Source organism: Pongo abelii, chromosome 11, assembly GCF_028885655.2.
Source record: "Pongo abelii isolate AG06213 chromosome 11, NHGRI_mPonAbe1-v2.0_pri, whole genome shotgun sequence".
Taxonomy (NCBI): domain Eukaryota; kingdom Metazoa; phylum Chordata; class Mammalia; order Primates; family Hominidae; genus Pongo; species Pongo abelii.
Window position 1 is genome coordinate 74,168,366 of NC_071996.2, and position 25,687 is coordinate 74,194,052.

The 25,687-nt window shown below is 42.2% G+C and overlaps 1 pseudogene; it reads left to right on the top strand.

Annotated features, from left to right (window-relative positions):
• Positions 1-1,659: 1,659 nt before the first annotated feature.
• LOC100436586 (large ribosomal subunit protein eL21-like) lies at positions 1,660-2,147 on the top strand (annotated as a pseudogene).
• The last annotated feature ends 23,540 nt before the right edge of the window (positions 2,148-25,687 follow it).

Here is a 25,687-nt window from a genome sequence, read left to right on the forward strand (position 1 = left end):
TATCTGAGCACATGGCCTCCCAGAATCTCCAGCTTCCTTTGCAGCTAGGTGTGACCATATTAGCCAGATGACTAGGTTTTGGCCAATGGAATGCGAGTCAAAATGATGTGTATAACTTCTGGGTTATGCGTTTAAGATGAAGACATATGATTCTCTTCTTTCGCTTTTTCTGCTAGCAGGAATATGGGAGTGGGAGTGGGTCATCTTGTTCATGAAGATAAAGGCAACACCCAACACATCACAGAACAAGAGAGAAGAAACCTAAGCCCTTGACTACCTAGCAAAAGAAAGCTGCCGTGTTTTCCCATGAGAGAGGAATAATCTTCTCACATGTTAAAGCCACGGATACCATTTCTTACATACTTGAGTGGATTTCCACCCATTGTCATATCTGTCTCAGGCTCTGGGCCCTCTTGGCACCCCCATCCCACTGTAATTAACTAGGCCAAGTTTAGGATAGTGCAAGGTGCAATTTGTTCTATACTTTTTCTCTTGCTCCCCACCCTGTGGTTCTTAGACATTTTCTCTATGAAAAGCATTACACAATGTTTTTTCCCTCCTTCTGTTCTCTGCTCTAAGCTTTCAGTCAACCAGTCACTCTCTCCCCCTCTCTAAGGCTCTTATTAAGCTCCCCACCTTTGTACTGCTGGCATCTATTAAGGCCGCAGTTCTGTGGTTCTGCTGCTCATTCCCAACTGACTTGTTACACAGTCAAATGGGGCAATTTATCCCCTTCAGAAAACTCCATGTCCTCTTCCATAGGAAAAGGACAGGCTCTCTCACATAAAACCACTGGGAAGATTACTTTCTCAAGGAAAACAAACACATTCTCGCTGTCATGTCTCATGACACAGCCACTCTTAGAAGAACTAACTGGATCTCAACAGGACAGATTCAAAGACCGAAACCAGCCCCACCCCATCCCCATAGGAAATCTTCTTATGGGGGATAAAGGGTCACTTGCTCAAGTCAGAGAAAATGGTATCTCCCTAAAGAGCAACCGACAGTCCAGCCAAGCTGTTGGCATGAGAAACAGGCTGTGAGAATTACAGCAGCATCTTCCCAGGACAGCGGGGCATGGCAATGGGAACGCCAGGAATAAGCTAGATTTGGAGAAATTGCCTCGTGTTTGGTATTAGGAGGTTTTGTCTACAGATACCAGGACTCTGGGCATCAGGCAGAAGTTTAAAGACAGGATTTCAGGCCCTAGAGTAGTGATTCTTGACTGGAGATTATTTTGTCTCCCCAATACCTCAATGGCAAAATACCTCAATGGCACAGTAGGGTAAAGACATGGAAATAGGGCTGGACATGGTGATGCATGCCGGTAATCCCAGCACTTTGGGAGGCCGAGGTGGGAGGATCGCTTGAGCACGGAAGGTTGAGGCTGCAGTAAGCCACGTTCGCACCACTATTTACTCTAGCCTGGGTGACAGAGTGAGACCATACTCAAAAACAACAAAAAGGAGAGATCAGAATGCTTATGACCGGAGGCAACCTGGCCAGGGCCTCCAGCAGCCCCATGTCCACTTCTCACCCATCTGCCTTGGCCTCTTCAGGGCTGAGTGTTTAAAACCTCTGAGACCCACTCAGAACACACCATATAGAAAGTTCTGCTATTTCCTTTCGGCTGGAACCTCCATCTTCCAGTAATTTGCCAAAATGATGAACACAGAGGAAAAGAGGAGAGGCACCAGATATATGTTCTCTAGGCCTTTTAGAAAACATGGGGTTTTTCCTTTGGCCACATATATGTGAATCTATAAGAAAGGTGATATTGTAGACATCAAGAAAATGGATACTGTTCAAAAAGGAATGCCCCCACAAATGTTAACCATGGCAAAACTGGGAGAGTCTACAATGTTCCCCAGCGTACTGTTGGCATTCTTATAAACAAACAAGCTAAGGGCAAGATTCTTGCCAAGAAAATTAATATGCGTATTGAGCACGCTAAACATTCTAACAGCCCTGATAGTTTCCTGAAACACATGAAGGAAAATGATCAGAAAAAGAAGGAAGCCAAAGAGAAAGCTACCCGGGTTCAGCTAAAGTGCCAGCCTGCTCCACCCAGAGAAACACACTTTGTGAGAACCAATGGGAAGGAGCCTGAGCTGCTGGAACCTATTCCCTATGAATTCATGGCTTAATAGATGTTTAAAATATCAAAGACCTCTGGACTATAAAAATGTTTCTCTTCATTGAGTAGAGGTGTGGTGTCATCTCCCACAAAGATATATTTAAAGCAAATTTTAATTGTGTCCTAATTCATTGTGTAATATCTTTACTATTCTAATTTAAAGTTTTTCTTGCTGAAAGATGTGAGGTAGCTTATTTTGCAACAAATTACTCAATTGGTTAGAAAACGGCCAGATGTTATTTATGAACTATTTGTAATGGTTTGAAGATAGTCCCTCTAAATCATCATGGGGCTGGGCGTAGTGGGTCACACCTGAAATCCCAGCTTTTTGGGAAACCCAGGAGGGCGGATCACTTGAGGCCAGGAGTTTGAGACCAGCCTGGCCAACATGGCAAAGCCCCGTCCCTACTAAAAATATAAAAATTAGCTGGGCTTGGTGGCACATGCGTGTAATCTCAGCTACTGTGAGGCTGAGGCATGAGAATCACTTGAACTCGAGAGGTGGAAGTTGCAGTGAGCTGAGATCACACCACTGTACTCCAGCCTAGGCGACAGAGCAAGACTCTATCTCAAAAAAAAAAAAAAAAAAAAAAAAAAAAAAAAAAAAAAAAAGAATTATGGAAGAAATAAAATAATTTATAAAAAAAGACAGCTCTGCTATTATCACTAAATATATTTAATTACTAGCTGTAATTCTTCCAACAGAGAAAACACCAGGCCTAGTTTGTTCAAAAGGCAAGCACAACCAAACATTCAAGAGATCAGTGCAATCATATGTGAAGTCTTGCAGAGAATAGAAAAAGAGAGATGAGCATCCAACTCATTATATAAGGCTAGTGTAATTTTGATACTAAAACCAGATAAAGACCTGGAGAAGAAACTTTCAAGCCAGTGTAATTTATTTTAAAATCCTTTAAAAAATTTAGCAAATCGAATCAGCAATGTATAAAGAAGTTAATCTATTGTGTCCAAGATAGTTTATTCCTACAATAAAAGCTTAATTTCACATTACAGTAATTTACCATATTATCAGATTAATGAAAAAATATTATTAGTGCAAGAGATACAAAAGACAGCAATTGATTAAATCTAGTCATCTGTGATTTTAAAAATTCTTAGTAAATGAAGGCTAAAAGGAAACTAACATCATAAAAGGAAGTTGCAAAAATCTAACAGCACATATCACACTCAATGGTGAGACCTTAAAAAGCATTTTCTTTAAAACTAAGAACACCGTAAGGATGACTGTTCTCACCACTTCTGTAGCATTGTACTACATGATCTAGCTTGCTCTTAAAACAGGAAAGAGGAATAAAAGGTATGAGGACCTGAAAGAAACAAACTGTTCCTACTTGTGAATATCTTGCTAGGAAACTCAAAAACTCCATCAAAAAGCCGTTAGACTTAATAGGAGCTTAGCAAGTCTGCCATAAGTAAGGTCAATATACAAAATACAATTGCACATGTATACTTCAGCAACAAATATTTAGAACACAATTAAAAGATGCCAATTACAACAGCAATAAAAAAAATAAGACACCTTTGGAGTAGATCTAACAAAAATGTGAAGGCTTTTATAGAAAAAAATAAAAACTTCAGTAAAAGACAATAAAGAAGATATAAATAGTATTTCCCTAAAATAAGCTGTAGATTTAATGACTTTCTATTCATGGAACTTGACAAGCAGACCCTAAAATTTATATATTTTATATAGCAAAGCAAAGGGCCAAGAATAGCCAAAATAATCCTGAAGAAGAACAAGTGTTAGTAATTACACTACTACCATGTATTAAGAATTGTTATAAAGTCATCATAATTAAGACTGTGATATGAGTTCAGAGATAGATCCATGGACCAAAACAATCTAGAATAAGACTTGTGAATAGATGAATAAACAGAAACCTCACCTATGAAAAAACTGGCATTGCACATTAGGGGGAGGGAGGACTATTTAATAAAAATTAATTGATTAGCCATATAAGGGAAAAGTTAAACTGACTCCAACCTCACACTATACACAAAAGTCAATTTTAGATGGATAGAGGACTTAAAGGGAACATTTTTTAACTTTAGAAGAAAATGTAGAATATTATCTTTTTAACCTTGAGGGAAGGAAGGATTTCTTAATGCAAAACTGGAAACATAAATTCAACTACATTAAAATAAACAGGTCATGCACTTGCCTCACACCTGTAATCCCAGCACTTTGGGAGGCCAAGGCAGGAGGATCACTTGAGCCCAGGGGTTTGAGACCAGCCTGGGCAACATAGTGAGACCCCCTCTCTAAAAAAATTACAAAAATTAGCTGGGTATGGTGGCACACACCTGTTGTCAAAGCTACTTGGGAGGCTGAGGCAGGAGAATCACTTGAGCCCAGGAGGTCAAGGCTGCAGTGAGCCATGATTATGCCACTGTACTCCAGCCCAAGTGACAGAGTGAGACCCTGTCTTAAAAAATAAACTATGGCTTCTCCAAAGACATCAGGATACCAAGAGAGTGAAAACAAGCTAAAAACTAGAGGAAGATACTCACCACGTATATAATGGCCTTGGGGTTAGAATTGAGACTATATGAGCTCCTTTAATCAATAAAAAAAATTTAATAGAAAAATAGAAAAACAACATGAATAGCATTTCACAGAAGAACAATTCTATGTGGTACACATTTGAAAATATGCTCAACCTCGTTAACCATTTTATACCCTACAGCTTGGCAAAAATTAAAGAGACTGACAATAGCAAGTGTTGGTGAGAACTCATAATAATGGCAACTCTCATACTCTGCTAGATAGTAATCTGGAACTATCTAGCAAGATTGAACATGTGTATTACCCCTACCACTCAGCAATTTATCTCCTAGTTTGGTAAGCAGACTTCTAAGTTGGTCTGCAGGCATCTGCACCTTCTAGTATTCATGCCCACATGTAACTCCCTCCCTTAAATATGAGCTGCACCTAATGACTTGTGTCTAATGAGTAGAATACAGAAAAAGTGATAAGATGGCACTTCTGAGATTAGGTTTCAGAAGACTGCCTTCTCCTAACTCACTCTCACTCTCTGTTCTTCTCGATAACTTTAGAGAAGCACATTGTTGAAGCAAACTGCCCTCTGGACAGACTGTCATGGCAAGGAATTGAGCATCCTCACCAATGAGGAAAGGAAGTCTGTAGCTCAATAGCCAAGGAGGAACTGGCCTTGCCAGCATTCATGTGAGTGAGTTTGGAAGTGGATTCTTCAACAGAGGATGATAGCAGCACCTGCTGCTCATAGCAGCCTTGTGAGAGCCCCAGAGGACCCAGCCAAGCCATGTCCAGATTCGTCACCCACAGAAACTGTAAGATAATGAATGTATATTGTTTTAATCTGCTGAATTTTGGAGTAATTGTTTATGCTGCAATAGATAATTGATAAGGTTTGGCTGTGTCCCCACCCAAAATCTCATCTCAAATTGTAATCTGAATTGTAATCCTCATGTGTTAGGGGTGGGACCTGGTAGGAGGTGATTAGATTATTGGGGTGGCTCCCCATGCTGTTCTAATGATAGTGAGTGAGTTTTCAAGAGATCTGATGGTTTTAGAAGGGGCTTTTCTCCCTTTCTCTCCACACTTCTCTCTCCTGCCGCCATGTGAAGAAGGATGTGTTTGCTTCCCCTTCCACCATGATGATAAGTTTCCTGAGGCCTCACCAGCCATAAGGAGTTGTGAGTCAATTAAATCTTTTTTCACTTATAAATTACCCAATCTTGGGCAGTTCTTCATAGCAGCATAAGAATGGACTAATACAATAATTAACACACCTGAGTACAAATCCCAGCACAGACCTTCCCAGCAGATGAGCCAAGGCATACTGGTATGCAAAATATGAGTTATGGGTGAACCCAAGATATTGATCCTTTAACTACTGGGGATGCCAAGGGCAGGTGGGCCAGGGTGGGCCTGGGATTACTACAGCTTAAGGGCAGGTTATCCCCAGTAGAGGAAGCATTCTAAAGCATATGATAATTTGGATTTACAATGGAAAGATAGTTTTTAAAGACTGAAAATAGGAGAGAGAATAGAAGAATAAGGTCTAAATAATCTTTAAGTCTTGGGAAATTCTAAGTAACCAATTCTTCTTTGCTGAGAAGAAATGAAATCTATGATATTTAGAAATCCCATTAAAATAAAGTTATAAAATCTCTCACATTTAGCCTTTGGGTAATTCATTTTGTTAAATGGATGTGCAGAAAGGAGGCAGTTTCCCTTAAATGGAACCACTTAGGGGTCTAATTGGAGGTCCTATCCCTTTTTGCAGAAGACGTTTTTTATCTGCTGAATACAGTTAACTCTCCCGCATGTCCTCTCTTTGGTTTATTTGCTTACTCTGGGAAATGAAAGGATGGCGTGGTTTGTGAACCAGGAGTTGTTATTCTTTGCCTGCATATCATGTTGGCTTTTTTTTTTGGTAAGAAAAATCACGAGAATATATGAAGTTTTTTTTTTTTTTTTTTTTATGAATAGAACCCTTTATTTTTAGGAGAAAATGGATGGAACAGTTTGGGGCTTTGGGGCCGCCTGTTGCTCTTGTGTGAGCACCTCCCACTGCCTTGACTTTACTCTGCCGCATACTCGGTGCCAGGATTTACATGACCTCAGTGGGGAACAACTGGATTTAGCATAAGTAAGAATAACTACTTTTCCCCTGGGGAGAGAAAAAAAGGATAAGTGCATAAGGCACAGAGACAATATTATCGGGAGTTATATTTCTGTTCGGCTCTTTTATTCACTCTGAATTCTGGATTCTGTTGCAAATAATAAAAGCAAGAAGCTAGCTGGCTTGGAGCCAAGGTCTGGGATTAGCAAAGACTATTTTATTTGGGGCTAAAAAAAATGTGTTCATTAGTGATGTTCTATACATTACACATATGGCCATTGGATTAAAAATCGTTTTTTTTTTTTTTTTTGGTAAATTGATATTGCCAGGAAAGCACAGTTAATAACAATTTGAACTAGGCAGGGAAAGGTGAGTTTCTGCCACTGTGTCTACCCAGGATGAACGCAGAAGGTGTCTGTGCACATCTGTTCCTGCTTTGCCACACATTCTCAGGCTGTCCATATTCTCTGGGCTTGGGTTGGACAGCTATCATCCCCATAATAACCTGCATCCTTTTCTCTCCCTTACTTCCAACCGTGAGGTAACTTTGACACGAACACCCTAAACTCTAATGTCAGTTTTTCCTTTTTACTCTCACCTCAAATATCCTGTTTTTCTTTTCTCATAAAACCATTGAATGAGTTGCAAGACCCCATTTTGAACTCAGGCAGACCCTGGTTGGAATCCCAGCTTCCCTGCATGCTACTATCTCCAGGATCCTAGGGGAAATTATTTAAGTTTCCTTCACTTCAATTTCCTCATTGATAAAATTAAGAATAATCATATACATCTCATTGGGTTTTGTGAAGATTAATGAAACAAGAATAAAGAGTATTATATTGCATTGTACCTAGTAATAAACAAAATTTTATCTTGATCATTAATATAGGGTAAAGTGGTAGTCAGAGGGAAATTTATAATTTAAATACTGATATTAAAAATAAGAAAGCCCCTAAAACCAAAATAAATCTTCCACTTGGAAACTGTAGAAAAAAACAATGTTTATATTATAAAAATTATGACTTCCATTTTTGGTTGTTCGAAAGACTAAATGTCCAGAAAAAGTCTTCTGGTATGGAACTAAAATTCTGGATAAAATGTATTTTTAAACTTTCTAGAAAATACTTGTCTGAACTCTTGGGGGAAAAAAGGGAGATCCTTGCCATAGATAATAAGAAGGTAAAAATCCAGGCCGGGCTCAGCGGCTCACGCTTGTAATCCCAGCACTTTGGGAGGCCAAGGTGGGCAGATCATGAGGTCAAGAGATCAAGACCATCCTGGCCAACATGGTGAAACCTCGTCTCTACTAAAAATACAAAAAATTAGCTGGGCGTGGTGTCGCACGCCTGTAGTCCCAGCTACTTGGGAGGCTGAGGCAGGAGGATTGCTTGAACCTAGGAGGTGGAGGTTGCAGTAAGCCAAGATTGTGCCACTGCACTCCAGCCTGGGCGACAGAGCGAGACTCCATCTCAAAACAAACAAACAAACAAACAAGCAAACAAAAAAGAAAGTAAAATTCCAGAGACTTAACCTATCTAAAGCTGGTGTTTGCCATGACAGCCTATCTGGCTGTCTTCGGTGGCACCTGTGGGGGAGGATAGACAAAAACACGAGGCCTGTGAAAGCCGAGAGGATGGACTAGAAAACATCACATGAAGCCAGAATCCCAGAAATATTACTCTAGGTATGTTCAAAAGGGTTGAACAGAAGTGTGGGGGGTGCCCGAGAGACAGAGATATAGAAAAACTTACCAATCATCTTTAGACCGAAATGAAAAGTGTAAATGGGAAAGAATACTTGGAGAATACTAACCACAAGTTTGTTATCACAAGTGTTTAAGCCAGAATTTACACCATCTGTATTACCTACCCACCAATAAATCTAAGTCAAATATTTGGTTAAAAGAGCATCCAAATATTTAGCTAATAGGAACAGAACAATAGAATAAACCTAAAGAAAGTAGAAGGATGGGAATCATAAGGGAAAAAAATAATGAACTAGAAAATTAAGAAACAGTAAAGCATATCTTTTGAAAAGACTCATGGGAGTGATGACCTGGACAGAAAGGGCTGTGCCCAGTTCCCAGTGTTGCAGTTGGGGAGAGCGCAGGTTTCATAGAAAAGTGCTGCGTTGCCGGGCACGGTGGCTCACGCCTGTGATCCCAGCACTTTGGGAGGCTGAGGCGGGTGGATCACCTGAGGTCAGGAGTTCAAGACCAGCCTGGCCAACATGGTAAAATCCCATCTCTACTAAATTATACAAAAATTAGCCAGGCGTGATGGTGGGTGCCTGTAATCCCAGCTACTTGGGAGGCTGAGGCAGGGAGAATTGCTTGAACCCGGGAGGTGGAGCTTGCAGTGAGCCGAGATTGCACCACTGCACTCCAGCCTTGGCGACAAAGTGAGACTCCGTCTCAAAAAAAAAAAAAAAAAAGAGAGAGAAAGTGCTGCATCCAATTGGATAAAGAAAATGTGGTCCATATACACCATGGAATACTACACAGCCATAAAAAATGTCTTTTGCAGGAACATGGATGGAGGAACATGGATGGAGGAACATGGATGGAGCTGGAGGCTATTATTCTTAGCAAACTAACACAGGAACAGAAAACAAAAACCGCATGTTCTCACTTATAAGTGGGAGTTGAATGACGAGAACACATGGACACAAGGAAAGGAACAACAGACACTGGGGTCTACTTGGGGGTGGAAGATGGGAAGAGGAAAAGAGCAGAGAAAATAACACTTGAGCTGGGTGCGGTGGCTCATGCCTGTAATCCCAGCACTATGGTAGGCCAAGTGGGCGGATCACGAGGTTGGGAGTTCGAGACCAGCCTGACCAACATGGTGAAACCCCATGTCTACTAAAAATACAAAAATTAGCCGGGCATGGTGGCATGCGCCTGTAATCCGATCTACTCAGGAGGCTGAGGCAGGAGAATCACTGGAACCCAGGAGTCGGAGGTTGCAGTGAGCCAAGATCACGCCAGTGCACTCCAGCCTGGCAACGGAGCGAGACTCCGTCACAAAAAAAAAAAGAAAGAAAATAACACTTGAGTACTAGGCTTGATACCCGGGAGATGAAATGATCTGTGCAACAAACCCCCATGACGTGAGTCTAGCTATATAACAAACCTGTACATGTACCCCTGAACCTAATATAAAAGTTAAAAATTTAAAATATATATATATTTTAAGTGCCACCTTCAACAGTTCCTGAACAGACTGTGGTGGCTGAGGGACAGGTCCAGGCAGATTCTAGATTTTCCATAAAATGGGAAATCCTCTCAAAAGCCAGTGAATGCCAGCATGGTCCAGTGAACAAAACCAAGAGCTCTTGACCTTCCAAGAGAAAGTGGAGGTGACTATTTAGGCCACAGAAGGAGGAAGAGGCAGGGTATGGGACCAGCCTCAGAGGTGTTGGGGTCAGAGCCATCAGCTAGGCATGTGGTAGAAACATCACTTAGGACCATGTGGGTCCCTTGGGGAGGGTGAGCAAAGCTCAGACCAGAGCTCCTCCTGATGCCAGCACTCCATGGACACTCCCATTGTGTTCCACCTGGGAATTCATATCTCTCCAGGGAGAAAGGAAGGAGAAAAAGGGAGAATTTCATAGTTGATGTATATTTACCCAGAAGAGACTGAGTCAAAACTAAAGGCTACAGTTTGAATTAGAAAAACATCTTTGCATATCTGAGTCCTAAGACTCTGAAATTCACGCTAGCTATAAAAGAATAAATGTGCAAAGAGGACTTGAAAAATCTAAATAACTAGACCTTGGAAAAATCAGAATGGAGAGTCGGGTTGAGTCACGGGAGCTTTTTGCTGGCGTTTAGCCATTAATGTGATTCAGCTTCTTGCTCTTTATGCCTTTGCTCCCTTCTCTCTCCTCTTCCAGGCGGACAATTCCTTCTGTATTTGCAAATCAGTTTCCCTAGAGAAAAAAGTGCATTGGCCCAGCTCACCAGTTCACACCAAGTCTCACCATAGTTAGTTAGCCCAAGGGCTTCCTTTGGGTGAGTCTTGCTTCCATTACATTCTTTCCAGTCTCCCCATACTCCCCCACCACCTCTTCACAGGCACGTGTATGTGTGCAAAGACCAGCTCAGGTTGAGTGAGGCAAGCTTGAGGAGTGATATTCCTGGTGTCTACAGTTAAAATATGGGAGAAAAATATACAGGCCACTATGATCTCGATTTTCCTGCCTAAGAATATGAGCCTAAATGATGTAAAGTGTGAGTGCCTCATACAAAGGCCGGCTGTGTACTAAGCCCTGTGTTAGCTATTATAAGAGCCAAGGGAAAACTTCCCCGTGGCCCCTAAAGGTTTGCAAAAATCAACTGACAAAAGGCAGAGTAATAGGAGAAAAGGCATATGAATGTATTTGACCATAGTTTTACATGACACAGGAGCCTTCAGAATGAAGACCCAAAGATACAGATGAAACTGTCTACCTTCATGCTTAGGTTCACCAAAATGTGGATGGAAAGGCTATGAGCTATAATAGACTGAGTGGGGAAACCCAGCAAGGCCTATTATTTATTTATTTATTATTTATTTATGTGTAATTTATTATTATTATTTTTTGAGAAGGGGTCTCACTCTGTCACCCAGGCTGGAGTGCAGTGGTGTGATCTCCACTCACTGCAACTTCTGCCTCCTGGGTTCAAGTGAGTCCAGCCTCCCAAGGAGCTGGGATTATAGGTGCGCACAACCACACCCAGCTAATTTTTGTATTTTTAGTAGAGATGGGTTTCATCAGGTCTCAAACTCCCAACCTCAGGTGATCCGTCCACCTTGGCCTCCCAAAATGTTGGGATTACAGGTGTAAGCCACCACACCTGGCCTCTGTTTAGGTTCTTCTTGGCCTCTGTGCAGCCTTCCTTCCTCTTGCATATGGGGCTGGACCCTCTCTGGAATGGGGAGATCTTATGACCTACAGTCAGACAAACTAGGTCAAATCACTTCTTTATGGCCAGTTTTTACACAGAAAGGTGACATGGGTGGAGGAGTGGAGTTGCAATAATATGTTTAGGTTTTATGGCTGGATTTAGGGGAAATGGATTTTGGTTTCTGAGATGTACCTTGCGGAAGAGTTTCTTCTATGGCTAGCCTTGGGGGAGAATGAGACGCCGGTGACAGCAGGCCAGAAGAAGGTCAGAGAGAGCTACTTCTGAGGTCTTCATTTTGGGTTATCATTTTCTGAGATCTTACATTGTCATTATCAACAACATTAGATTAGAGCAAAACCTTGGGCTACCTTTTTTTTTGAAAGTCCCTTTTCAACTCTCCTTTTTATCTTTTTAAACCGTCCTCAGAAATCCTCTAGTCATTTCCTATAATTATTCTATACATATAAATCCTACCTCTCTAACAAGGCCAGAGAATTTTTTGTAGGACTTTTCCCTATTTTTTCTTTTGGATCATCCACAGACTCCAGGGGAGTGTTATGCACAGATAAAGTGCTCAAATGATAAAATACTTTGTTATACATCGGCTTCATGAGACATTTATCAAATTGTTCTGAAAATTTATTGAACTGAATTTGTTCAGTTGAATTAAAACTTCCTATTAACAAGACAGTAATTATTTGAAAGACACATAAATTTTACTAATGAGCACCTAAAGAGTGGCCAGACGCTGTGCATGCCATCTCCCAAACATGCCAGCCTGTTCCCTGTTCCATGCCTGTCTGTCTTAACCATTTACTTCTATGCTTCAAACATTCTCACATGAAGACTAAAAAAGATATAAGAGCAAAAAAATCGGCCTAGTTTATGATTCTAGAAAATAAACTTAGCTGGGCATGGTGGCACACCTGTAGTCCCAGCTACTTGGGAGGCTGAGGTGAGAAGATCGCTTGAGGCCAGGAGTTTGAGGCCAGCCTGGGCAACATAGCCCCTGTCTGAAAAAAAATTAAAAATAAAAATAAACTTAAAACCAGTAATTTTTAAAACGTTTCTTATGGAAAATGTCAAACATATACATAAGATAGAGGGAACAATTTAATGGAGTCTCAAACTTTAAGAGTTATCAACATTATGGCAAATCTTATGTTATACCCTAGTCAACTGTTTTTCCATGCTGTATTACTTTAAAGAAAAATCTAGACCATTCCTCCTGTAACCTTTCAGAATGTATCTCTAAAAGATAAGGACCCTTGTATTAAACATAATCATAATATCACTAAAAAATAACAATGTTTCCTTAGGACCATAAAATATCCAAGGTTCAAATTTCCCCAACTGCCTCCCTAATGCTTTTTAGAGTTTTACAATTAAGATCCAAATTAGGTCATGCTTTGCATTTGATGATGTTTTTCTTCAATCTCTTTCAATTGAAAGTTTCTTTCCTCTCTCCTTTTACCCCTTTGTAATTTATTTGTTGAAAGAACTGGGTCATTTGTCCCATAAAGTTTCCCACATCCTAGATTTGCTGATAGAATCCTTATACTGTGTGAATTATGTTCTTTAGTCCCCTGTACTTCCTATAAATGGGTAGATTTTCAGCCCTGTGCAATAGAACTTTTTGTGATGATGGAAATGTTCTATATCTACACATGTGGCTATTGTGGTAGTGTAACCGAGGGATTGAACTATTTTTATTTTATTTTAATTAATGTAAAGTTGACCACAAGCAGCTAGTGCCCACCATAATGGAAAGCACATAGAGGTTAACTGAAATGGAAATAAACACTTGCGGCTAGTGGCTACTGTGTTGGATTCAGGTTTGATTATTTATCAAGAATATGTCATACATGGTGAACTTCCACTAGGGGGCTCACAATGCCTGGTTGTCTGTAATGTTAGCAGCCTATTGGTGATCACTGTCCATATCCGTACGTGAGAAGAGTTGCAAAACAATAAGACTCGATTTCTATCATTCCTTCTTTATTTATTAGCTGAAATCTATCAAGAAAACAACGACTCATCAATAGTTTGATTGCTCTGAGGTATAATTTATACAAGAAAGACAGAATAAATAAATGTTTAACTTTTTGAGGAGCTGCAAGACTGTTTCCCAAAGCAGCTCCACACTTTAACATTCCCACCAGAATGTATAAGGGTTCCAATTTCTCCACATTCTTACCAATACTTGTTATTGTCCCTCTTTTTTATCATAGCCATCCTAGTGAGTGTGACTTGTAACCCATCGTGGTTTTGTTTGCATTTTCCTAATAACTAATGATGGTGAGCATCTGTTCATGCTTATTGGCCATTGGTATATCTCTATGGGAGAAATTTCTATTCAGATCCTTCACCTACTTTTAAACGAGTTATTTATCTTTTTATTATTGAATTGTGTTATTTATACACCTACTTTTAAATGAGTTATTTATCTTTTTATTATTGAATTGTGTTATTTATATACCCTGGAGACAAGTCCTTTATCAGATATATGATTTGCAAATATTTTCTCACCTTCTGTGGGTTGTCTTTCACTTTTTGTCCTTCCCAGCATTTGCACTAAGACCCTGCTGCCCATCGTGCCTCCCAGCCAATAACTGAGCAGGGAGGGGATAATAAGGCAGGCTCATTCCTGGAGATGTGGGACTTCTCTTATGGTTGAAGGTTTTTGCCAAACCTTCCTTACACTTCTCAGTGGTCCAGGATGCTTCATCCAACCTTCCCTCCTTTTCTTCTTTGAGATCGGACTTGCATTGCCATCTGACGGCTCTCAGCCTTCTCCTTCTCCTGCCCATGTTCTCTCACAAAAGAATTTTTCTTAATAAAATCTTTGCACATTTAATCCCATCTTGGTGTCTGCTTCTCAGAGGACCTGGACTAACATATCAGGCAATGGCAATGCCTACCCTAAAGAATGACTTTTACAGTTCAAGGCCAAAGTCCTTCTGTATTGGATAGTAGCAGCAACCCAAAGCAAGAACAAAGGTAGAGATCTGGACTCTCTAGTTGACCACAGGGTTTCTACCCAGCGAGAAGGATAATGATTTTTTGAGCTGGATAAATCACACCTGGATTTGAATATCAGCTCTGCCACTTAATAATTTGGTGGCTTTGACAAGTTATTTAGCCTCCCTGTGCCTTAGTTTCTTCATCTGCAAAATGTCAACAACACCAGTGCTGTCTCTCTGCATTTTTTAAGATTGAATAAAATAATGTAAAAAGTAACTATCACAGAGTACAGAGCAGGAGCTCACCAAATGTTGGTTTCCTTTCCACACCCTTCAATCAGGCAGTATCATGCTCAGTTAACTGTTCAAAGGCAAGTCATAACTTGGCTGGATGATGGGCTGCACACACTTTGTAGGAGTAAGCTAAGTGGCGAGCATAGAGTTTTCCCTTGCCTTTCCCTGATCTACTCTGGCCAGCTATTGCCCTTTTAGGTTCCTGGATACTCCAGAGACGAGCTTTCCTGATGGGTTCCAAAGAGGTACCCAAGAAAAACACTGCTCTGAAGGAAAAAGATAAGGTTAGCCTAGAACCCCTAAATCACAATGCGGTCCTAAGAGAAACAAGCTCTGATATGTTTTCTGACAGTGACACAGGTGCCTATGGAGGAGGTGGCCCAGGAAAGGGGCGGAGGAAGGAAGAAAAGAAATTCTGGAGAATCTGACAGAGGCAATTCAAGTTTCTGAAAAAGTTCTTTCTAGTGGTTTGTGAGAGTGTTAGCAATAAGGCAGCAGACATGGATGTCCGTGTCCTAAATAAATAATCTTTCTCCTTTGTTTTCTCTAGCCAAGATTGATGTAGGCTGGGCACGGTGGCTCATGCATGTAACCCCAGCACTTTGGGAGGCCAAGGTAGGTGGATCACTTGAGCCCAGGAGTTTGAGAGCAGCCTGGGCAACTTAGGCTCTCGCAAAACCCCATCTCTACTAAAAAAAAAAAAAAAAAAAAATAGCCGGGCATAGCAGCGCATGCCTGTAATCCCAGCTTCTCAGGAGGCTGAGGTGGGAGGATTGCTTGTGCCCAGGAGGCGGAGGTTGCCGTGAGCCATGATCGCACCATTGCATGCCAGCCTGGGCAACAGAGCCAGATCCTGTTTTGTTTTGTTTTTTAAATTGATTTAAAGAATATTAAAGCACATGATTGAATATGGAAACACCAGGAAAGATGTTTACCAAAATACCTTTGTGGCTGTCTTTGGATGGTGGGAATTCAGGTTTTTGATCTTTATAATTTTCTGTATTTGCTGCCTCCTGTGCTGCCAAAGCTGCTCTGCCTTCTCCTCGCCTCACCTGAATTTTTGTGTTGTTCTGCAATGGCCCCTCTTGGCCTCCAGCTTCCATAACCTTCCCAAATGCTCTGCCCCAGATATCCCCACTTTTAATCAGCTTTTTTTCTTTTTAAAAATTCTCTGGACAAAGTCTGCTCCTTCTGGCCAGGCATAGTGGCTCACACCTGTAATCCCAGCACTTTGGGAGTCCAAGATGGGAGGATCACTTGAGGCCAGGAGTTCAAGACCAGCCTGGTCAACATGGTGAGACCCCCATCTCTATTTTAAAAATTAAAAAATACGTCAGTGCAGTGGCTCATGCCTGTAATCCCAGCACTTTGGGAGGCAGAGTTGAGTGGATCATCCGAGGTCAGGAGTTCAAGACCATCCTGGCCAACATGGTCAAACCCCGTCTCTACTAATAATACAAAAATTAGCCAGGCGTGGTGGCACGTGCCTGTAATCCCAGTTACTCAGGAGGCTGAAGCAGGAGAGTTGCTGGAACCTGGGAGATAGAGGTTGCAATGAGCCGAGATCACTCCACTGCACTCCAGCCTGGGCGACTAAGGGAGACTCCATCTTGAAAATAAAAAAAACAAAAGAAAGTCTGCTCCTTCCGTTGTTCTCACACACTTTGTGTTGGCATCTTCCCTTCCACACACATTCTAAACTCCAAAGGGCCTTGATGATGAGGAGGCTCTTTGAAGAAAATCTCTAGTCAGCCCAAACCTAACCCTATCCCTGCAAAAATCATATTGTGGTTGGAAGTGTGGATTACTGGTGTATATCGCTGTGTGGAGAAGATTACAAAGTTATTTTTTACCTGTCAGAAAGTAAAAATATAAGCTTAACCCTGTAAGCTTGTATTTTAAACTTTAAACTCTGTAAACTCCCTGTCAGCTAGAAATGTTCTAGAAAACGTTATTTAAAAGCTGGGATAGTCCCTAGAGAAAAATTACCTTTACTGCCATGTTAGGCAAAAACATCTGACGAGGCATGGTGTTCTGTGTAAAAACTGAGAGTGGTCCCAAACATGGACCAATAGTTAAATCATTTATTTCTTAATATAATACCCTTTGCCTGGTCCACAAAGTAAATTAACTTGTAAATCTGATGAGTACATGAAAATCTCAGCAAGCTCATCTGTGATCCACTCTCCATCTATCTTCCAGCCAATCCCTCAGCTGCCTGAGGAGGGTCTCAGCCCCGGAACCCTCAGGTCCCTTCTCACCTCTTCTCCTGTAATTGACCTGCCCTCCCCTCTTCCTTCTCCTGCTTCCTCCTCATCCTCAGGTTTGAGAGAAGGGAAGGCATAGGAGACTGATTAAGACTTGTTAGAGAGTGACGGGTCCTGGCCTTTTTCCTTTGTTTGTTCCTGAATCAGGAGACAATGATCTGCTACAAAGGGCAGGGGGCTCTTCATGGATTAGATGAACACGATCATTTCCCATTATTTTCTTTACCATCTCACTTTCACATGTAACATACTCATATGCACAACTATTTTTAAATAATAACAATTTGCTTATTGACTTTGTAAATAATACCTGCTTGTTGAAATAATATAAACCCAAGTACAGAAAATTATAAAGACAAAAAACACCTGAAATCCCGTCATCCAGAGACAGCCACATTCATTTGGCAGCCATCTTTCCTGATGTTTGTTGTTTTTTTTTTTTTGAGATGGGGTCTTTCCTGATATTTCTATATACAATCCATGTGCTTTAACATTCTTCAAATCAACCTTGGCTAGAAAAAACAAAGGGTAGGGGTTACTGATTTAGGACACATATATCCACGTGTCTTGCCTTATTGCTAACAAGCCACTTAGAAAGAACTTTTCCAGAAATTTGGATTGCCCCTTTTAGATTCCCCATAATTTATTTTGTTCCTCTTTTCCCCTCTTTCCTGAGCCACCTCCTCCAGAGGCACCTGGGTCACTGTCGGAAAACATATCAGAGCTGGTTTCTTTCTCTCGTTTCTTTCAAATTGTGCTTCAGGGACTCCAAGGCCACCTTCTCTTTTTCCTTTAGAGCAGTATTTTTGTTTTTATGCCAAGACATTTTCCAACTTAGAGGTCATTTGTGGGAAGCTTAAAGGGAAAAAGCGTCAGTTTCATGTTCATGTAAGCATTTGAACACCTGATATTTTTCTTGGGAGCCTTTAGCATATTGTGGAACTTGTGGATACCTGTGGTATGCAAGAGGAGAACTTCTCTGCATCTTCACCTCTATAAATATGTAAAACAAATATTTGAAAGCCAGGAAGTGACTTTGACTTAATTGTCTTCCTCTATTTTTTTTTTTTTTTTTTTTTTTTTTTTGAGATGTAGTGTTGCTCTGTCACCCAGGCTGGAATGCAGTGGCACGATCTCGGCTCACTGCAAGCTCCGCCTCCCGGGTTCACGCCATTCTCCTGCCTCAGCACCCGCGAGTAGCTGTGATTACAGGCACCTGCCACCACGCCTGGCTAATTTTTTGTATTTTTAGTAGAGACAGGGTTTCACCGTGTTAGCCAGGATGGTCTCGATCTCCTGACCTCAAGATCCGCCCGCCTCAGCCTCCCAAAGTGCTGGGATTACAGGCAGGAGCCACCACGCCCGGCCTGTCTTCCCCTATTTTTAAATTATGAAAAACAAAATCATTAAAAATATCAATGGTTCTTAAATGTTAGGATAAGTGATATACATGAGAGGGTAGTTTACTTTGTTTTTCTTTGTTTTTTTTTTTTTGAGACAGTCTCACTCTGTCGCCCAGGCTGGAGTGCAGTGACGTGATCTCAACTCACTGCAATCTCCACCTCCCAGGTTCAAGGGATTCTCCTGCCTCAGCCTCCTGAGTAGCCGGGACTACAGGTTTGTGCCACCACGCCTGGCTAATTCTTGTATTTTTAGTAGAGATGGAGTTTCACTATGTTGTCCAGGCTGGTCTCCAACTCCTGACCTCAGGTGATCTGCCTGCCTCAGCCCCCCAAAGTGCTGGGATTACAGTCATGAGCCACTGCACCCAGCCAGAGGGGTTATTCAATAAGCACATTCTTAGACCTGAACCCTAGAAACCCAATCAAGTAGTCTGGGGTGGGCCCCAGAATCTGCATCTTTAACAGGCACACCAGGGAGTTTTGAGGAAGTGGCCATCTTTTGTGGCCTTGAATTATGTCCCCTAGTAAGATATGCTGAAGTCCTAAGCCCCGGTGCCACTGAATGAGACCTTATTTGGAAAAAGGGTCTTTGCAGATGTAATCTAGTTAAAATGAGGTTATATTGGATTAGGGTGGGCTCTAAATTAAATGACTGGTATTTATATAAAAAGAGATTTGAAGACAAAGGCACATATAAAAATGCGATGTGAAGTTGTATTCATAGATTGGAGTTATGCTGCCACAAGCCAAGGAACACCAAAGACTGCCAGCAACCTCCAGGTGCTAACAGAGGCAAGGAGGGATTCTTCTCTAGAAGCTTCAGAGGGAGCCTGTCCCACCTGACACCTTGATTTCAGACTTCCAGCCTCTAGAACTGTGAGAGAATAAATTTCTGTTATTTTATTATTTTATTTTATTTATTTTTGAGATGGAGTCTCACTCTGTTGCCCAGGCTAGAGTGCAGTGGCACGATCTCAGCTCACTGCAACCTCCACCTCCCGGGCTCAAGCGATTTTCCTGCCTCAACCTCCCGAGTAGCTGGGATTACAGGCGTGTGCCACCATGCCCAGCTAATTTTTGTATTTTTAGTAGAGACGGGATTTCACCATGCCGGCCAGGCCGGTGTTGTACTCCTGATCTCAGGTGATCCACCTGCCTCAGCCTCCCAAAGTGTTGGGATTACAGGCATGAGCCACCGTGCCTGGCCAAATTTCTGTTATTTTAAACTACGCTAGTTTGTTATGGCAGCCCTGGGGGACTGCCATATGCCCTCAGTCCTCACTTTCAGAAACACGGCTATCCATAGCAAAAACATGTAAAATGTATTTCAATAGAATGTTCTCGATGGTTGATACCGAGATGGGAGAGTTCCTGTCACCCCTTCGTAGGACTTGTGACAGGGGTGTGGCTGGTTTCCTTGGCTGCTCAAACCCCTTGCAGAAATGGGAGCATACAGGTGAGATGGTGCAGGAGCTGGGGCGAGTGCCTTGGGCATCGGCAGGAACAAACCCTGTACTGGCCTGTGGCAGTGTCTAGGGGTTGCCTGTGACCTGTGGAGCCCCAGAGGGCATGTGTTACAAACAATGCTCTTTTAACTTTTGCCGTCTGTGGACAGCTTAAGTGTTAAAGAGCTCAGTGAAGAGTCAGCGTGACAGCCTTTTTGGGTTCCTGCACCCAGTTCATCCCAAATTCTTGTCTGGTGTCCAGGAAGAATCAGGTCACACAAACAGATTGAAGGGTGGTGTATGCAGAGGATTTTATTGAGTGATGGAAGTGGATCTCAGTTGGATGGGAGCTGGAAACGGGATGGAGAGGGAAGATAATCTTCCCCTGAAGTTTGGCCATCTCCAGCCAAACCCCTCTCCAACCATCCCTGGCCAAACTCCTCTCTGACCGTAGTCTCTGGTGTTCAACTGCTTCTTCTCTTGACATTCAGATGCTGCTTCTCTTCTCTCCTTCTATGCTGCTCTGCTTCTCTGCCAGTGGAGCTCAGAGATTTTATGGCTACAGGGTAGGGGGCGTGGTGGGCCACAGTGGTTTTGGAAAAGGCAACATTTGGGCAGGAAAACAGGAACGCATGGTTTCATTTAGGGCTGTGGGTCCAGGTTTGAGAGCGGAACCCTTGCCAGGGACCCTGCCCTCTTCTACTCAGTATTTCCTGCCTCCTGTCTGTATCAATACTATGGTATTTTCTTTTCTTTTCTTTTTTTCTCTTTTCGAGAGTCTCTCGCTATCATCCAGGCTGGAGTGCAGTGGTGCAATCTTGATTCACTGCAACCTCTGCCTCCCAGGTTCAAACAATTCTCCTGCCCCAGCTTCCCAGGTGGGATTACAGGTGTGCACACCACGTTTGGCTAATTTTTTGTATTTTCAGTAGAGACAGGGTTTCACCATGTTGGCCAGGCTGGTCTCAAACTCCTGACCTCAAGTGATCTGCCTGCCCTGGCCTCCCAAAGTGCTGGGATTACAGGTGTGAGCCACCACGCCTGGCCAATATTATGGTATGTTCAATTAACTGGGACCCAGGACCTTACCCATGGGGGCCTTAGTCTTCATGACAAACACCTGATTATGGTTAATGATCTAGAAAGGCCCATTCCTGTTCTAAAACATTTGAAAGTAATTGTATTAGTTTTCCCATTGTTGCTGTACCAGATCACTGCAAATTTAGTGATTTGAAACAACCCAAATTTATTTTCTTACAGTTTTGGAAGGAGTCTAAATTGAGTCTTTCTTGGCCAAAATCAAAGTGCTTGTAGGGCTGTGTTCCTTCTGGAGGCTATAAAGGAAAATCTCTTTTCTGGCCTTTTTCAGGTTCTGGAGCCCATCAGCATTCCTTGGCTTGGGGTCTCCTTCCATCTTTAAAGCCAGATTGATGGCTTTAAATGGCTGGTTGAGTCTTTCTCATATCACACTCCTCTGACACTGACTCTTCTGCCTCCCTCTCCCACATGTAAAGACCCTATGACTGCATTGGGCTCACCTTGATAATCCAGGGTAGTCTCTCTATTTCAAGGTCAGCTGATTAGCAACCTTAATTCCATTTGCAATTTTCCCTCTTTTTTCCATAATCTGGGGATAGGGGCATAGGCCATATTCTATCTACCATAGTAACCAATCTTTGCACTCATTTAAAATTGTCATTTTCCACTTTAAAAAAATCTTTACAGTAATTATTCTCCAGGAGAGGTAGAACAATGGTATAATTACCATTTTTGTTTTCCAAGTGAAGCAAGAGAGGTAGTAAGAGGCGATAATAAACCCACATCACTGAAGTAATTTGTATATTTATTCAACAAGTATCTATAAATAACAGCAATGTTACAATGAGGACCCAGATGCATGACTCTGCCAAGGCCCCTCTCCACCGTCTGACTTGGGTCTGCTCTTCTCAAGAAATGAATAAAAATCATGTCCAGGGAAATTGATAGAGCTATTTAAGTATGTATTGTCCCACAGTTGTAGGAGATTCTAAAGAATAAAAAGCTAATTCTCCTCTCTTCCAGCCTCCTGCAAGAGCCAAACTCTTAAGTTCTTGGATCCCAGATTTTTTGCCCAGCCCTCACACACCAACCCTCACTCCCCAACCCTCCATCACTCCCTTCTTTAGGGAGGGAGGTTAAGAGCTTCCCTGTTGTAGAGGCTACTCCAGTTTTTGCCCTTGAGGGGGGTAAGCTAAAGCTGCTTCCTGGGAGCGATGGTGAGAGTGGCCCAAATGTGGGTTAAAGACATACAGATAGTAACTGAACACATGAAAAGACATTCAAAATTGCTAGCCAGCGCCAAGCATAGTGGCTCGTGTCTGTAATCACAGCATTTTGAGAGGCTGAGGCAAGAGGATTGCTTCAGTCCAGGAGTTCAAGACCAGCCTGGGCACCATAGAAAGACCCCATTTCTTAAAAAAAAAAAAAAAAAAAAAGCTGAACATAGTAGCATGTGTCTGTAGTCCCATTTACTTGGGAAGCTGAGGTGGGAGGATCACTTGAGCCTGGGAGCTCAAGGCTGCAGCGAGCTGTGATCATGCCACTGCACTCCAGCCTGGGCAACAGAGTGAGACCCTGTTTCAAAATAAAAAATTGCTGGCCATTTGGGAAATTCAAATTAAAACCATAATGACATACTATTACACACTTAGTAGAATGACTAAAATAAAAACATTGGCAGTACTAAATGCTAGCAAGGATGCAAAGAAACTGGATTGCTCATACATTGCTGGTGGGAATGTTAAATGATACAGCCACTGTGGAACTATGTGTGGCAATTTCTTAAAAAGTTCTACATATATTTACCAAATGATCCAGCAATTACATTCCTGAGCATTTATCCCAGAGAAATGAAAACTTATATTCACACAAAAACTTGCATACACATATTTATTTGTAATAACCTCAAACTGGGAACAACCTAAATGTCCTTCAACAGGTGAATGGTCAAACTGTGGTACATCCATACAATGGAATACTACTCAAAAAGAAAAAGGAATGAACTGTTGTTACATACGACAGCTTAAATGGCTCTCCAAGGCATTATGCCGAGTGAAAAAAGCCAATTTTGACTGGGTGTGGTGGCTCATGCCTGTAATCCCAGTGCTTTGGGTGGCAAGGTGGGAGGATCAGATCACCTGAGGCCAGGAGTTTGAAACCAGCCTGGGCAACATAACAAGACCTTGTCTCAATTTTTTTTTTTTTTTTTTTTTGAGATGGAGGCTTGCTCTGTCACCCAGGCTGAAATGCAGTGGTGTGATCTCAGCTTACTGCAAGCTCCACCTCCTGGGTTCACACCAGTCTCCTGCCTCAGCCTCCTGAGTAGCTGGCACTACAGGCACCCACCACCATGCCTGGCTAATTTTTTGTATTTTTAATAGAGATGGGGTTTCACTGGGTTAGCCAGGATGGTCTTGATCTCTTGACTGTGTGATCCGCCCGCCTCAGCCTCCCAAAGTACTAGGATTACAGGCATGAGCCACCACACCCAGCAGAAAAAAAATTTTTAGAAAGAAAGAAAAAAGCCTATTTCAAAATGTTGCATGCTCTATGATCCCATTTATTTAACATTCTTGAAATGGCCAAATTATAGAGATGAAGAGCAGATCAGTGGTTGTCAAACACTAGGGAAGGAGGAGGGGAGCGTGTGAGTATAATAGAGTAGAGGAAGTGACAGAACAATTCTTTGTCTTAATTGTGACGTAGCCTACATAATTCTATAGCTATGATAAAATATCATAGAATTATATACAAAGACATAGAGTGAAAAACTGGTGAAATCTGCGTAAGGCCTGTGGTCGAGTTAATTGTATTGTGCCAGTGTCAATTTCATGGTGCTGATCATGTACTACTATACAGTTACATAAGACGCTATCACTGGGTGAAGCTAGGTGGTGGGGATGGGGAACTCCCTACTTTAATATTTCAAAAAACAAAAGCAAAACAGGCAGTGGGCTGAATTTGGCCAAGGCATAGTTTGATGACCCATTCTTTGGAGAAAAGAACTTTGTTCTCTCATTTCTATTTCAAAAACATCTCCGAAGACTCTGATTGTCCTGGCTTGGGTCATGTGCCTCTCCTCTGTATCTGTCACTGTAGACAAAAAAGCAAGGCCATGTCATTACATATTAGAACTCATCAAGGGTGGAGGAGGAGTTGTTCTCCCAAATAAAGAAAGGAGGCCGGGCACGGTGGCTCACACCTGTAATCCCAGCACTTTGGGAGGCCAAAGCGGGTGGATCACAAGGTCAGGAGTTCAAGACCAGCCTGGCCAACATGGTGAAACCCCGTCTCTACTAAAAAAACACAAAAATTAGTCAGGCATGGTGGCATGCACCTGTAATCCCAGCTACTCGGGAGGCTGAGGCAGGAGAATTGCTTGAACCTGGGAGGCAGAAGTTGCAGTGAGCCAAGTTCGCGCCACTGCACTCCAGCCTGGGTGACAGAGCAGGACTCCATCTCAAAAAAAAAAAAAAAAAAGAAAAAGGGTGCAGTGTAGACAAAACCATATCTGTCCACTAGAGTAGTGGGTGTCTTAAAAATCTCAAAGTTAGGAAGCACAAATGGGCCTCATGCAGAACTAGAACCAGGAACTCAAAAACTAGCAGGAGCTCCTTTCCTCATGGAGCCATTTCGTCTCTTTTGACTCTACCCTTCTCTGTGTACCTGCTTCATTCTTTGCTCATTCTGCAATATAGCTTTCTATGCCTTTCTGTGGGGGCTCAATTTTGTGGGTGGTTGCTCCACAGCTTCTGTGCTTATGTTTTCCCTACTAAAATGCTTACAATATCATTATGCTCACATTTTATATTGCACTGGAGAATATTAAGATAGTAATCTTTTGACTTACTATTAAAATTTTGTGAATTTTTATCTTTATGATGCTATACTCCTTTCCTAACCTAATAAACTACGTGTATTATTTTAAAAGGCCCAGAGATGAGGGATCAAAATGGCTGCCTAGATGCAGGTAGTGTGTGCCTCCTCCTCAGAGAGGAACCAGAATAGTAAGTAGATAGATTTCAAATAGACCATCCAGCAAAGAGTGCTGGGATTCACCAGAGAAGAGATGGGAAGCATCAGAAGTAAGGAGAGGGTTCAAGGCAGCTTGCCTGGCCAGGGACTGCCTGTGAGTCAGGAATCTTCCATACGTTGGTAAACAGACTAAGAGTGAAACCCCAGGGCTCAGCTTTTACAATCTTGGCTATGAGAGAAACCCTCAACTTATTCGCTAGCGCCTTAGGTCTGACATACGGAGCTGCCTGAAGATTGCACAGAGATGTTGCTCCAGAATGGGAACCCACACAGAATCTCACAGGCACCCAAGCCTAGAGCAGCCTCAGCCAGGTGCCATATTGAGAGCCTACATACTGGGGATCTACAGACATGGCTGTTGCCACTGCACTGCGCCAAGGAGAGAGACAGGAGACTGGGCACTCACACACACCCCTGGGAGGGTCCCTACCACCCTGCAATGGGCTGCTGTTGAGACTGAGACATAAGCGGACCACACTCCCCACAGCTGCCTGCCCAAGCCGCTTGCCTGGGAGGGACCCCACCCTCTCTGGTCCCAGGCTCAAGGTGCCATTTTGAGTTTAATTCTAGGTTGCACCCTGCC